Source organism: Lagenorhynchus albirostris, chromosome 14 (assembly GCF_949774975.1).
Source record: "Lagenorhynchus albirostris chromosome 14, mLagAlb1.1, whole genome shotgun sequence".
Lineage (NCBI taxonomy): Eukaryota > Metazoa > Chordata > Mammalia > Artiodactyla > Delphinidae > Lagenorhynchus > Lagenorhynchus albirostris.
The window spans coordinates 61,004,816-61,019,474 of record NC_083108.1 but is presented as its reverse complement, the minus strand read 5'-3'; the positions used below and the strand labels follow the sequence as shown (position 1 = coordinate 61,019,474).

At 48.5% G+C, this 14,659-nt stretch overlaps 1 protein-coding gene across 1 annotated transcript in view; it reads right to left on the bottom strand.

Moving 5' to 3' along the window:
- LDLRAD4 (low density lipoprotein receptor class A domain containing 4) overlaps positions 1 to 14,659 on the bottom strand; it is a 311,146-nt gene that overhangs the window by 164,966 nt on the left and 131,521 nt on the right.

Below are 14,659 nucleotides of genomic sequence, written 5' to 3'. Positions count from 1 at the left end.
GGGGGCTACTCTTCATTGTGGTGCACGGGCTTCTCATTGCAGTGGCTTCTCTTGTTGTGGAGCATGGGCTCTAGGCGCATGGGCTTCAGTAGTTGTGGCACGTGGGTTCAGTAGTTGTGGCACGTGGGTTCAGTAGTTGTGGCACGTGGGATCTAGAGCACAGGCTCAGTTGTTGTGGCGCACAGGCTCAGTTGCTCCGTGGCATGTGGGATCTTCCCGCACCAGGGATTGAACCCATGTCCCCTGCATTGGCAGACGGATTCTTAACCACTGCACCAGCCCAAGGACCAGGCTTTTGTTTTTTTCAATTTTATTTTTATTTATTTATTTATTTTTAACATCTTTATTGGAGTATAATTGCTTTACAATGGTGTGTTAGTTTCTGCTGTATAACAAAGTGAATCAGCTATACATATACATACATCACCATATCTCCTCACCCTTGCGTCTCCCTCCCACCCTCCCTACCCCACCCCTCTAGGTGGTCACAAAGCACCGAGCTGATCTCCCTGTGCTATGTGGTTGCTTTCCACTATCTATCTGTTTTACATTTGGTAGTGTATATATGTCCATGCCACTCTCTCACTTCGTCCCAGCTTACCCTTCCCCCTCCCTGTGTCCTCAAGTCCATTCTCTACATAGGACCAGACTTTTAAAATAGAATCCCAAATATGAATCTCTGGTATTAGAGAAAAGGAACCTTTTCCATTATTATCACTTCATCCTAAACAATTTATAGCTAATTTTTTAAAAATGTAACTTTATTCCTCTTTTTCACCATCAAACTAGAGAAAAGAAAAAAATTTAAGAAAACAGCACATAACAGAAAGGAACCCTCTGTTAAAGCCCTCTTGCTGTAAACATAAGGTAATAAAGTAAAACATCACTAATACAGACTAACTGGAAGGAAGCCCTACTGGATTAAGGAAGCACCTTAATTACATTAAGAAAGAAATTCAACTGCATTGCCTTCATGTACTTGCAGTAACAATCTCAGTTAATAAAGTGCAGCCCAGTAGGAGTCCTCAAGTTTAATGAATAGGTAAAAAATTTAATTAAAAATCATTTATGTAAATGGTGGTTCTGAAGTGCTTGAAAATGTGAGAAAATGTTTGTTCTCTGAATTTAAACATTCTGTATCAAATGACCAGTACAGTTATCAATGTCCCAAAGTCCTACACCAACATCCAGAGTAAAGGACCATGTGCACTGTAGTTATCTACTTTAGGGAATGGAATTGCCAGTTAAAAATGAAAGCCCACCTGCCCTAAAACCTTGATTCTCTTTACTCTTTCTATGATGCTTTCAACGCACAGAAATACTAGACTGTATTTGTTCTCTTTTCCTGAACTCAAAGACAAACTAAAGTGTGGTGATGTTTTTGTTGTTTTATTGAAGGGTTTTGCTTAATTATCTTGTTTCATTGCAAAAGGCATGCTCCCACAATTTTTTAAAAAACCAAGCTATACATTTCAAAAGGCTATGGGAAAGATTGAGGCTGATGTGGATAGAAATAGAAGAAACAACAAACTCTTCTTTTTTTTCTCTTACTGTCTCTGTCACACTCACCAATACTTAACTTTACTTCTAAAAGAGAGGGAAGACAACAGGTGTGTAACAGCTCCCCCTGAGGTCTTGGGCATGGTCCTGGCCTGGATGTTTAGAGCATGACATGTGTGGTTCCCAATACAGGCTGAAGGGCCAAAATTTATTTTAATTATCTTCATTAACTGATGACGTGCATATTCCTACATACATTTGGAGTCTCCTTAATATGCAATTTTCAAGTGAAAGTGAACCTGTAACTGCCATAAAATGTTTTTTTCTCACCACTAACAACACAGATAAGATACCCTTTCTAGAAACACACAAAAAAGAGGAGCGGGTCCCCAGAACCTGGAGTCTGTTTTGTTCAGCGAGGGACTGACCAAAGGGAACGGGGCCAGGCAGCCATGCTCAGGAGGAAAGTACAGATGATCCAGCAGGCTGGAGAACAGGTGGGTAATTGGGACCTAGAGTTGGCAGAGGTACCACATGTCGGCTTTCACAGCTCGGCAGCCAACCAAGAGTCAGGAAAAAGGCGCAGAAGCTGAACACATCGCTGTCCTGCCTGCCTCCCACCTTCGAGGGCCCTGCTTACCTTCTAGTCTCAGAGGTGGCACCTCGCCCACCCCTGGGACTAAATGCAGAGCCCGGTAACCTGGCTCGCTGGCCCTGGCCGCAGCTGTGGCTGCATGCAGGGGTGCTGATCGCTCAGCACCATCTCTCCGCTGAGCTGTAAGCCCCACGGGGACGTTTCCCTTGAGCACCTAAGGCGTTGCCTGGTGCCCAGTGGACGTCAGTAGGACGAGTCTACTGAACGATGGATGGGTGGACCAAGGCTGCTGGTGTTTGGACGAGGCACACAGAGAGGCTCGGCAGACCCTGCAAACCAACCCACTGCCCCGAGCCATGCTGATGGATGCCATCCCTGGGCTGAGAGGCTGTTTACACCTCTGGCTCTGAGCCTCTGAACTGGCAAGGCTTTTGCTACCACCCCACTAGTCAAGGTGAGACAAGGACAACGAGCAGTGACTCCCCTGCACTCACACTTCACAGCAAAGTACCCAGCACAGGACCATGGAGGTCACTGCTCTAAATCCTCTCAAGCCACAGAGAAAACTCTAGCCCCACAGAGGTTACATGACTTAGTCCCAAACTAGCGCTCAGGAACTGGGACTAACACCTGGTCTTTTGCCCCTCCAGCCACTGTTATTCCCATGCTACTTCTGAATCTCAGGTAGTTTCCTAAACCGAAGTGCCTTAACGCTGGTAATGCTCAAATCAGGAAAATCTAGGGGGGAAAAGAGGAAAAATAAAGAGAGAAAGAGGCAACTTACCCAGGATGCAAGGTCACAGAGTAACCCTGAACCCATTCAAGAGCCCCTCTACAGCAAGCACACTACCACCATCCTGTCATGGACATATGGACACACACACACGCACACACACATGTTCTACTTACACTGGGAAGATGGGCAGGACTAACCAGGAAATAAATTAATTCAATATTGCACTTGAAACATGTTGTTAAGTCCCTCCCATAATGGAGCAACAGTTACTAAGGAAATAGAGCACACAAAAGGGAAAAACACCCCCACAACAAGGGACGTTCTTAAAAACATGAACGCCCACGAAACCTAACCAAATAAGTTGTATAGGAATACGTTTGCTTTACCACTTGTTCACAAAAACTCATACGACACAGAGCTTCTCTAGAATCACTGGGGAGTGAAAAGAACTGCATTCCACAGATGACACCTATCATGAAAGTTCAGTGCGGAAAGACTTGCGATTCAGGAAACATAGGGTCACACGCTGGGCACAGAGGTCAACTCAACAGAGAAGTCAAACAACCTTTTCTCAAAATCTAGTAACACTAGTATAAGTGTAGTGCATAAAGAATCAATACCGTAGGCTTCCCTGGTGGCGCAGTGGTTGAGAGTCCGCCTGCCGATGCAGGGGACACGGGTTCGTGTCCCGGTCCAGGAAGATCCCACATGCTGCGGAGCGGCTGGGCTCATGAGCCATGGCTGCTGAGCCTGCACGTCCGGAGCCTGTGCTCCGCAACGGGAGAGGCCACAACAGTGAGAGGCCGGCGTACCGCAAAAAAAAAAAAAAAAAAAAAAAAAAAAGAATCAATACCGCAGTTTCATTTCTGATTTCCTCGCACCATGGACAGACTGCCTCGCTGATACATTGGTTACCTAGGTGACAGCCACCTGGGTGATTGCCAGACTGAGCAGCCGCAGGCTCCAGGCCGCAGAGGTCCCACCTGTCTGAGGACGGGCGCTGCTCCACCCTCGGAAGAAGGAGCATGGAGAGGTGAAGGGATGGTCCCAACCCCGACAAACCATGACACTGTTGCAAAACTCAGAAAACAGAAATAGGTTGAGAGTGTGCCACACTGCTTACTGGAAAAAACTCAACTACTGGCTTGTTCACCTAAGGTCAAAGTGGCAATGGATTCTGAGCGAGACAGAGGTGAGGAAAAGTGGGACAAGAAACCTGAGGGTCTGCTTCTGCCCAAGCTTGGAGCCCTCCGCCCTGTGGATAGACACGCAGACCTGGGAAGTGCCGGTCAGTCTAGGTATTCCTCATGGCAGCCACTGGCTCTGCCCTGCCCTGGGCCAGGCTCAGCCAGGCTACCACATCCTCATGCACCATGAGGGGTGAGAACTCGAGGTCCCTTCTGATCTGAGCAGGCCCCAGTGCTCATGTCTCCAATCAAGGGAGACAGGACAGATGTGCATGAAAAGGACACTGTGAACCAGCACAGAAAATCTGCACAGAAACCAAGTCTGAGAACAACTCAGACAAAGGGCCATCTGCACAGCGGTACAGATCCTTCTCACTGCTCTTAATTTCTGTGATTTGGGGTGTATGACAATTGCAGCTTTTATAACACAACCTCAAAGCCATCGAGCCCTGGGCAGCTCAATGGGCTCCAGGTACTCAGGTCACCACTTCAGGAAGCAAGTACAAAATCTAAAACCCTCTTCAAATATGCACACAAGATGCAAACAGGGAAGGTAGCAATTCTATTAGACCATCCTTTAAAATGTCACCTCGAAAATCTGACACTTGATAAAACCTGAAGAATCTACAGTCTGAGCTCTACTCAAACCAAGCTGGAGAACATTTCCCCCAGATAATTAAGTAGGAAAACTGCCCCTAATAATCAGTACAGGTACCACTACCTCCTCACACTACCTATGGGCAGGGGGAGGCCATGGGGTCGCCGTTCATTTCATGGAGGAGGAGACGGTGGCCCAGGGAGAAGAGGGAATACACTGTAGGATGAGGGCAAAGCTGGACCAGAACCAGGTGTCAGTCTGGGCCCAAGCTCCAGGCTCTCCCGTAGACGCAAACTGGTCAAAGGAAGAAGCTGAGAAAGGGGCACAGGGCACACATGGACCCCTGCCTGTGGGGCTCAGGGGATCCTGAAACGATACCCACTTTCCCAGGCCCAGATCGGGCCATGCCCATGACACCAATACACCCCAAAGAGAAGGCGCAGAAGGGCCAGGGCCTTGGGGCAGGGGCAGAGTCAGAGTCCTTGGGCGGACGTGCACTGACCGGAGGTCCCCTGACCTAGTCTGAGCACGTCACAGTCACCTCGACAGTGGATGCCAGCTGAGCAGAGGCCACTCCTCCCAGCCTGGTGTGAGGGATGCAGACCGGCTCTGCTTAGCACTTAGCTCTCTCCTCCACCCCAATTTTCTTCAGATAAAACCAGCTTACAATGGGCATGGCAGGCCAAGAAAAGGGGGGCCTGCAGGGGTAACGAGTATGAACAGCAAGGAAAGGGGGCTGAGAGCAGAAGGGAACATGGGCCCACAGTTCCACCCTCCCTGCACATGTTCCTGGCACCCCTGTCACCCATCAGGGCTGCTGGGCCAGCACCTGCACCCCGGTGCCTTGCCCGTGACCTCCTCCCTGCTCTCTGGCCTAAAGAATACCACACAGCTGCATCTTCTCATTCAGCTGCTTGTGGGGTCACTACTCTAGCACGGCACTATTTGAGGTGCCTGCACTCTCCTATCTCTGTTTATGGAGGTATTTCTAACGGAAACCTTTTCTTGCTAATCTTTGCATCCACAGCACTGTCCATGGGGACTAGCATACAGCAGGTACCCAATAAATGCTGGTTATACTGCACTGAATCACATCTGAGCTTCAGCTGGGTCACCCCCTTGTCACTCTACTCTCTCTGCCCTGCCTCAGCTGCACGAAGCACCAAGGGCCTGCGACCAAGGAGGCTGCTGGCCACAGGGCATATACACCGGGAGGGTGCTCCTTGTGGGAGGGTCAGGCTGGGCGTCTGGAGCACAGGCAAGGCCAACCCTCCACCACTTAAAACACACTGGAAGAGAGCTTTCCATGCAAACAGGCCAGAGGACAAAAGGCCAGACTCTGAGGCAGACCGCCTTGGGTGCACCTCATTCTAGGCCACATGCAACTCTGGCAGTTACTTAACTCTGAGCCTCAACTTCCTCATCTGTAGAGTGGAAGCAACAATGACACTCATAGATTTATTGTGCATTTAATGAGGGGCCATGTACAAAACACTGGTCTCCAATCAATGTTAAAGAACAGTGCACCTGGGCAGATGCCTGATGCAGGGTTGGAGAGCATGGCCCACCCTCCCTCCTCCAGCTCCATCTCACCCAGCCGGACACGACAGAGCATTCGACCTCATATTTCCTCACATGATTTGTCTTGATATTTTTTAAGTTCTTGACAGATAAAAATCTAAGCTCACAAAGCTCACAAACACCCTACGTCAGCTAAAGTTAATAAAAGGAAGAAAAGGGAAAGGATACAAAAGTAAAGAAAATGTGTAGGTGAGGTATTTGGTATGAAATGTGGTAGAATAACCTTTTGTTATTATTATTTAGTTAAACAAATGACAAAAAAGAAACTCGTCTTTAAAAGGAAAAAGAGTCTCGATATTCAATTTTTCTAAATGTTTACATATTGAAATATCAAATTTTAAAAACAGCAATAGATGGTAATAAATAAAGTTGACCCAGGTTTTACACCTCCTTACTAGAAAATAACCATGCAGGGTCCAATCTGCCTTTCTTCTGTCCTTCACCCTGTTTGGTTTGTACCTTTGTAAAGTGCTGACTTTTTAAGTCCTTTTATGTATATTTCTGAAGCTTTCCCAAGGCCTCAAGAATGAAATTCTGCACAGAGAGGACATCTCACCAAGTGCCCTCTGCATGACAGGAAGTGTTGGAACAGGGCCACTGGCACCTGAAAAGCTAATATAATGACCAACAATGAAACAGCCGGTGCTCCTACAGAAACGAACCATCTGCACAATGCCAGGCACTCGTGTTAGCAAACGTTTCCTAAGTGTCCCTTGTGCACGAAGCCCCAGATCAGCTCCACATCTGCTTTCTAATCACACAGTGGATACCTAAACGTTCATCAAGTAGCTTTGCCTTGTATGCTCATATTCATTTTCTGAAAAATATATTTCTCTAGGAAAAAGAAAACTTTCCACATTATATTACAATTCAATAACCTGTTTGAGGTGGGTGGTAGTGGACTGAACACTCCAATAATATTCTTCTTAGATGTTTCCAAAGAAAGGTCCACATGGTCCGGGACAGACATGGGAGAAGGGAGATGCGTGCTGTGAGCCCTGATAGGCACTTGCCCACACTGGGGCCCACGAGGCTCCGACCAGAGGCCAATTTAACACAGGTGCACTGAAGGTCACACACACAGGGCTGCTTAGTGACCGGTGCCCTGGCAGAGAGACAACGAAACTGAGGAGGAGCCCGCTTAGCTCTGCAGAGAGGAGGTGGGCAGAGAGCTCATGGACGCGGACCCACCTGCACCCTCTCAGGACCTGCACTTCCTTCCACTTAACCACCCCGCTGCCTCTCTCGTTTAAGGGAAGCAGAAGCAGCAGCACACGCCACGTATCCACCATCCGAGGAGGAGGAAGACCCTGTGACTGCCCCAGACAGACCACAGGTTCACAGAGAACTCAAAGATCATCTCTGGACCAGCCTCCCAAGACGACGTGGAATTCAACCCAGAAAGCCACCACGGGAGCCACGCCAAATTCTGGAAGCAGAACTCATTTAGCCCAGTCAGCACTGGTGGAACAACTCAGTCTGATCACAGAAGCCCAAGGACACATTTCAGCAGACGTCCAAGGATACAACACAAAATGGTACAGTCTGAGGTTGGCCCCTGGAGTTGATGTCACTGCAGCAGCTGGCCTGAGAGTGTGACACAGGGGCTCTGGGTGGCAGTGGAGCACAAGAGCGAGCTCCCACTCTGGGAAAGGCCCCAGCACACTAAGCCACAGACAAGCGGTGCCCAACTCCACAGCCGTTAGGGAAACTCTGAGAGAGTTTCCCGGCCTCCTGGAAGGCTGGATGGGGCAGGGCCATGACAGTGCACCTGTCCTGAAGAGCAGCTGCTGAAGGGGCAGAGAATTCAGGGGAGAGCTTGAGTGGTATTTGAGTAATGGGACTACACAACCCAACCCCGTGTGTCTGGAGGCCTCCAGCCAAGCAGACAGGGCTCATCAGACCAGTTTCCGCTGCCTTGGTAACAAAGGCCCACGCGTGTGCTCGTCACAACAGAAGCAAACAGGTGTTATTCATGAGGGAGCCACCACCGCAGGTACCATGTGTCCCACCAAGCGTCCCCAGTGGGGGAGACGTACCTCCTGTAACACAGGACTGGCCCTCCTGACACGGTGCCCCGCAGCACCTAGGCCTGTGTGTTTGCAGTCCGCTGAGTTTCTGCAGCTTCAGAGCACGTACCACCGCTACAGAAACCACCCCACCCTGAACAGTGCACCAAGCCCATGTCAGTGTTCCTGACACTGAGTGAAGCTGTTTGTTTAACGTGTCCACCATCAGATCTGGACAAGAGAGTTCCTATGAAACCACCCAAGAAAACCACAGGGCTCTGGGCAGCAGGAGGAAATTTTTTTTTTTTTTCTTGCGGTACGCGGGCCTCTCATTGTTGCAGCCTCTCCCGTTGCGGAGCACAGGCTCCGGACGCACAGGCTCAGCGGCCATGGCCCACGGGCCCAGCCGCTCCGCGGCATGTGGGATCTTCCCGGACCGGGGCATGAACCTATGTCCCCTGCATCGGCAGGCAGACTCTCAACCACTGCGCCAGCAGGGAAGCCCTTGCAGGAGGAAATTTTAAGCACCAAGTTTGGAGCCTGACATCACTGCTCCTGTTCTCATCACTCCCCATACTTGGCCAGTGTCTGATGGTGTTGCAGGACTAAGTACTCTGCGGCCCCGTCAGCATGACCGGCAACTTTCTTCCCATTGAAAAGAGCATCTTCTTTCAGTTCTTCCTTTCCCTCTAAAACCAGCCCTTATTTATTCCCTTCCCCTCTGGAGCCAATGAGTAGGAAGTGACCCATTCCCTCCTGCTCTGCAGTGGGCCCTCAGGAGCCTCCGGCAGTGGTGGGGTGGAGGTGGGGGGGGCAACAGGAGGCCTCACCACAATCACAGCAGCACCTCCCATCCCCTGGCCCCCACTGTGCCCTCTAACAGCGAGGAGGAGGATGTGATCGTGCTCCTCACAGAACGGCAAGCTATTACTGCTTTTAACCCAAACACTCTCTCTAAGCCAGTGTTCCCCCTAATGTCCCTAGAGGAAACATGCAATCATCAAAACTAAATTTTGCCTGTTTTGACTGAAAAACTGAATCCATTGATAAATACATTTGAAATAGTAAAATAACCGTAAGTAAATACACAAGACTAATGTCAAAGAGCAAGGAGCTGCCTGTTTATTTGGGCTGGGGTCAGAGGCCACGATAGAGAGAGAATGAGGGTCGGGGCTGACAAACTCTGACACAGCCGCTCACTCCACAGAGGTGCTGTGCTCAGAGGAGCAAGCACAGCTTTGGGGTCAAACAGACGGGGCTCAGAATGACCATTCTGCTGAGCAGCCTGCCACCCTACCCGGGCAGGCTACACAGCCTCTCTGAGCCTCCGTCTCCTCATCTGTCAAGTGGGACATTAATGTAGCTGTAAGGCAGTGGTGCTGAGAAAATACACAACAGCATGGACACAGCCTCAGAACACCCAACAGGCCCTCAAAACACAGCAAAGGGAGGAACGGGGAGCAGGGAAGAAGGGCAGGGGCAACACTGCCCTGGATGTCAGACCCTTGGGAGCCGTGTAGATGGTGTGGTCAGTCGACTGGGCTGTAAGCGGGTGGGGTCCACTGAATGCCACTCCATGGACGACCGCTCAGAGTTAAAATCTAGGGCGTGCTAGACTGAAATTTAACATTTTCATCTTCAAACAATTATTTAAATAGGTCGCCATCAGGTACGCTTCTTTTTCCTTACCACAGGTCAAGACTTCCATCTGACTTGGCCCTACTGTTCACCCCACGAGGCCCTCATCTCCACCCCAACACACGAGCCAGGCAACATTCACAGCTCATCCACCAACCGTAGGGATTCCACACATCAGAGAAATCACCACTATTGAAATGACTCATCTCTTCACTTCCTCTGAATAAAAACATGTTGTTAAGTTCAACAGAACCATACAAGAAATAATAGCTAAGGGTGACACTTCAGTAACTTAAACCAATACCTAGAAATGGTGGCCTAGGAGAAAATGAAGCGACTGGCACCTTCAAGGGTGTTCTATGAGCCCTGTCTTTCCCCTCCCTGACCCACCGTCCCCGGGTGAGTCCCAGCCACACTCAACCACATAGGCCCTGAGCCCAGAGGTACACTTGGGCAGAAGAGGGTTGTGTGTGAGGACGAGGCTGCTGTTGAGACTGAAAAGCAGTCTAGCTATTCCACTATCATCCCTTTCCCTTCTGGTTCCCATGGTAACAAACAGACCTCAGATCCCCAAAACAGAGTAAAGATAGCACTGTGCCCAGTTTCCCTGCAATATGTTTCCATAGGAACTAGAAGAGAAGGGGATGGAGGCTGGGTAGCTGGAGTGCCTGTAAATCTGTGTTCCCATCAGGTGAGCTGCACATGGTGGCTGGCACGCTGGTCCAGTGGCCTGCAGGCCTCCAGGGCTCTTCAGGAGTGACACGTCCACTCAGGGATGGAGGCCCAGAGAAAGGGAAGCTCACAGCAGGCTAGACGTGGGTCCCTCCCAACGCACACTCAGAAGGTGATTCACCCTTTCTCTCAAAGGGCCCTCACCAGCCAGGAGTGATCCATTTCAGACCAGCAGTTCCACATCTGGCTGGGTCACCCCAGACCTACTGAATCAATCTCTCAGGGGGCTGGGAATAGGATTCTGTAGTTTTTAACCAGCTCCAAAGGTGATTCTGATACTCAGCCGTCTGGGACACCAATGATCTGGACCTGAGCTTCCTGAAGTTTGAGGCAGTCATGCAACCCGAGGGGACCCTGGTGAAATGCAGATTCTGGGTCTGCAGGTCTGCATTTCGAACCAGCTCCCAGAGGATGCTGATACTGCTGGTCCTTGGGCCACATCTGAGTAGCCAGGATCTAGACTCCAGTGAGTCTGGCTTCACCCTGGTGAAATGCAGATTCTGGGTCTGCAGGTCTGCATTTCGAACCAGCTCCCAGAGGATGCTGATACTGCTGGTCCTTGGGCCACATCTGAGTAGCCAGGATCTAGACTCCAGTGAGTCTGGCTGTAGAACCTTCTCACAGACCCAAGACTCAAGCCATTCCCATGGGGCAGCCTATTCCCATCTTCAGCCATCAGTCCACACTGGGCTGGGCCGCAAAGGCAAACAGCTCTGGGGTCAGGGCCTACAGAGGAGTTGAGCCATGCTTCATATTACCCTCCCTCTGCCTGTTTTCTCAGCCTCCAGAGACAATCCTGTGTGGATAAGAAGGTAACAGAATAGTCAAAATTTATGTACAATCATCAGGGAAAACATGATTGCCTCCTCTAAATCTGATTCCTCGAAGAAAGGTAAAAGCAAATTCTACGTAGTTGAGGATTACACTAGTGGTGGAAAATGTGTAAATAGTTAGAATATTTATAAATATAGATGTATCATCAAAGAAGAATGGAAGTGTTCACATATTTTAAAAGAAATGAAAATTTTGAAAAACTGTACAATTATTATAAAGTAGCTCAGCTAGCCTTAAAATCCCTATTCTAAAACAAAAAGACAGAGTAAACAAGCCAGACTTCACTTTTCAGCTAAAAGTATGCAGAGTAATCAAAAGTAACATTTATTTCAATATTGAACCCACAAAATAGTTTTAAACCACATAAAATGCCAGTGTGTTACTCAAAAGCAAGCTACTGATTTTCTGTAATATTTTAAGAAATCTCCATTTTGCTTATATATAAAAAGGGAGCTTTCAGTTTGTTTCATTTAATACATTTTATATCTTTTTCTTCAAAAAGCATAACATAGGGACTTCCCTGGAGGTCTAGTGGTTAAGACTCTGCACTCAGTGCAGGGGGCACAAGTTTGATCCCTGGTCGGGGGACTAAGATTCTGCATGCCACACGGCGTGGCCAAGAAAGAAAAGCATAACATATACCAATCTTTGAAAATTAAAATATGAACAAAGAATCCAGCTATAAATCACTGAATTATGTTGTAGCTTACTTGAAAAGTAATCTTCCAATTCTAAACATGTAAAAGGGAAAAAATCAGTTCTTTGATTAGTCAGCACACAAGCAACAAAGAGAGCTCAGCGTCTGCACAGCCCTGTAACCGCGGGCCGCCAAAGAAAACTTCACACACACAGTCTGTGACACACATTTTCATTCCCATGAGGCAAAAATATACATATATTTATTTATACATGCATGTATAATGTCACACATAAACTTTAAAATAAACATGAGTTAGTTTCGAGACTCAGTTGTTTTTAGTAAAGTTCCCAAAGCACATGAAGCCAGTGTGACAAGTGCTGTGATGAGAAAATGAAGTCAGAAATAGGGATTTCTGCACTTGCTTAAAAGACAATGAACACCCCCCCACAAAACCACAGGTGACACAGCCACAGTAGAGGACACCGCTGGGGTGTGGGCTATCAAGTTGTTGCGCCATTAAAAAGGATAAGAACAGCTGGGAATAAATGCAGAGACATGCTCACACCCTGCTTCCTGAACCCTGGGAGTCCAAGACACTGGCCAGAGAATCCGCGGTGGTGTTCACTGGGTCCGTGAGTTTACTCCCTATTGACGTGAAGAAGCAACACTTCCTGTGAATGGCCGGACTGCAGCTGGTCTGCAGGGCCCGCAGTCTCTGTCCCTACACCCAACACTGTCTTCACAGTGCAGACCACACAGCACAAGCTCGACGCGTCACAGCGAGACTCACTTCAGTCAGACAAGCAGCGGCCAGGCCACGGCCTCTGACGGCACACTGCCTCTTTGGGGGGAATGTCTCATTCGACTTCCTCATCACAGCTTCAGGTACGGGGAGGGTGGGGGAGGCTGCTGGATCTGTCTCAGATCCGGTTCCCGTTGCCCCAGGAGCCCCTGGGCTCTCAGGAGCCCGAGTGTCCCCGCGCTTCCCTGGGACCCCAGCCCTGCGCGGCCTCTACTGATGGACATCTGATGGTCTGCCGTGTTCTGTGCTCTTCATTTATCACATCTCCTTCACAGATTCTAACAGTCTCAAGGGCAAGGCTTTTTTATTTGCATTTTCCCTCCAAATTTAGCCTAATATTCAGCAAAGGATACTGCTGACAAATTCTCCCTTCTTCTCAAAGGGTAGGTAAAACTATGGCTAAACAGAAAAAACCACCACCACCTTTTATGTTGACTCCCATGCACCCGCGGCAGAGGATGAGGGCAGGTCTACCCTGTGAAGGCCCTGAGGCTACTGCTCGTGGAAACACCCCCTGAGTTCAACAACACACACGTAGAGGGGGAACTGCATGGTGAACTAATCTGACTTCATACACTGGAACAAAACTGTGGGATCTGGGAAGAGAAAATGCTCTAAGATATCATCCAGTTCAACTCATCGTCCCATGTAAATAGAAATTACAGCTCAGATACCACAAGTCATGCAGAGCTGAGTCTAGAACAGAGTATAAAATTGGGCTAAATCCAATGCCCTTTAAACATAACACAGGCATATCTCGTTTTATTGCGTGTTGCTTTATTGTGCTTTCGCAGATACTGTACTTCTTACAAATGGAAGATTTGTGGTAACCCTGCATCAAGCAAGTCTATTGGCACCATTTTTCCGACAGCAGCTGCTCACTTCGTGTCTATGTCACATTTTGGTAATTCTTGCAGTATTTCACTCTTTTTCATTATTATTATATTTGTTGCAGTGATCTGTGATCTTTGATATTACTATTACAATTGCTTTGGGGCGCCATGAACCACACCCATGTAAGATGGCAAACTTAACTGGTAAATGCTGTGTGTGTTCTGACTGCTCCACTGTTCCCCCATCCCTCTCTTCAGGTCTAATTCCTGAGACACAACAGAATTAGAATTAGGTAAATGAGTAACCCTACAATGGCCACTAAGCATTCAAGTAGAAGGAAGAGTCACACATCTCTCATTTTAAATCAAAAGCTAGACATGGGCTTCCCTGGTGGCGCAGTGGTTGAGAGTTCGCCTGCCAATGCAGGGGACACGGGTTCGTGCCCCGGTCCGGGAAGATCCCACATGCCGCAGAGCGGCTGGGCCCATGACCCATGGCTGCTGAACCTGCACGTCCGGAGCGTGTGCTCCGCAAGGGGAGAGGCCACAACAGTGAGAGGCCCACGTACTGCAAAAGAAAAAAATGTAGACATGATTAAGCTAAGTGAGGGAGGCATGGCGAAAGCCAAGAGAGCCCAAAAGCTAGCTAGCCTCCTACACCAAACAATCAGCCAAGCTATGAATGCAAAAGTAAAACTCCTAAAGGAAATGAGAAGTGCTACTCCAGGGAACACAGGAATGATAAGAAAGCAAAACAGCCTTACTATTGATATGGAGAAATTTTTAGGGGTCTGGATAAAAGACCAAACCAGCCACAACATTTCCTTCAGCCAAAACCTAATCCAGAACAAGGCCCTAATTTTATTCAATTCTATGAAGGCTGAAAGGTAGGGAAGCTGCAGAAGATAAATTTGAAGCCAGCAGAGGCTGGTTCATGAGGTTTAAGGAAAGAAGCCATCCCATGACATAAAAGT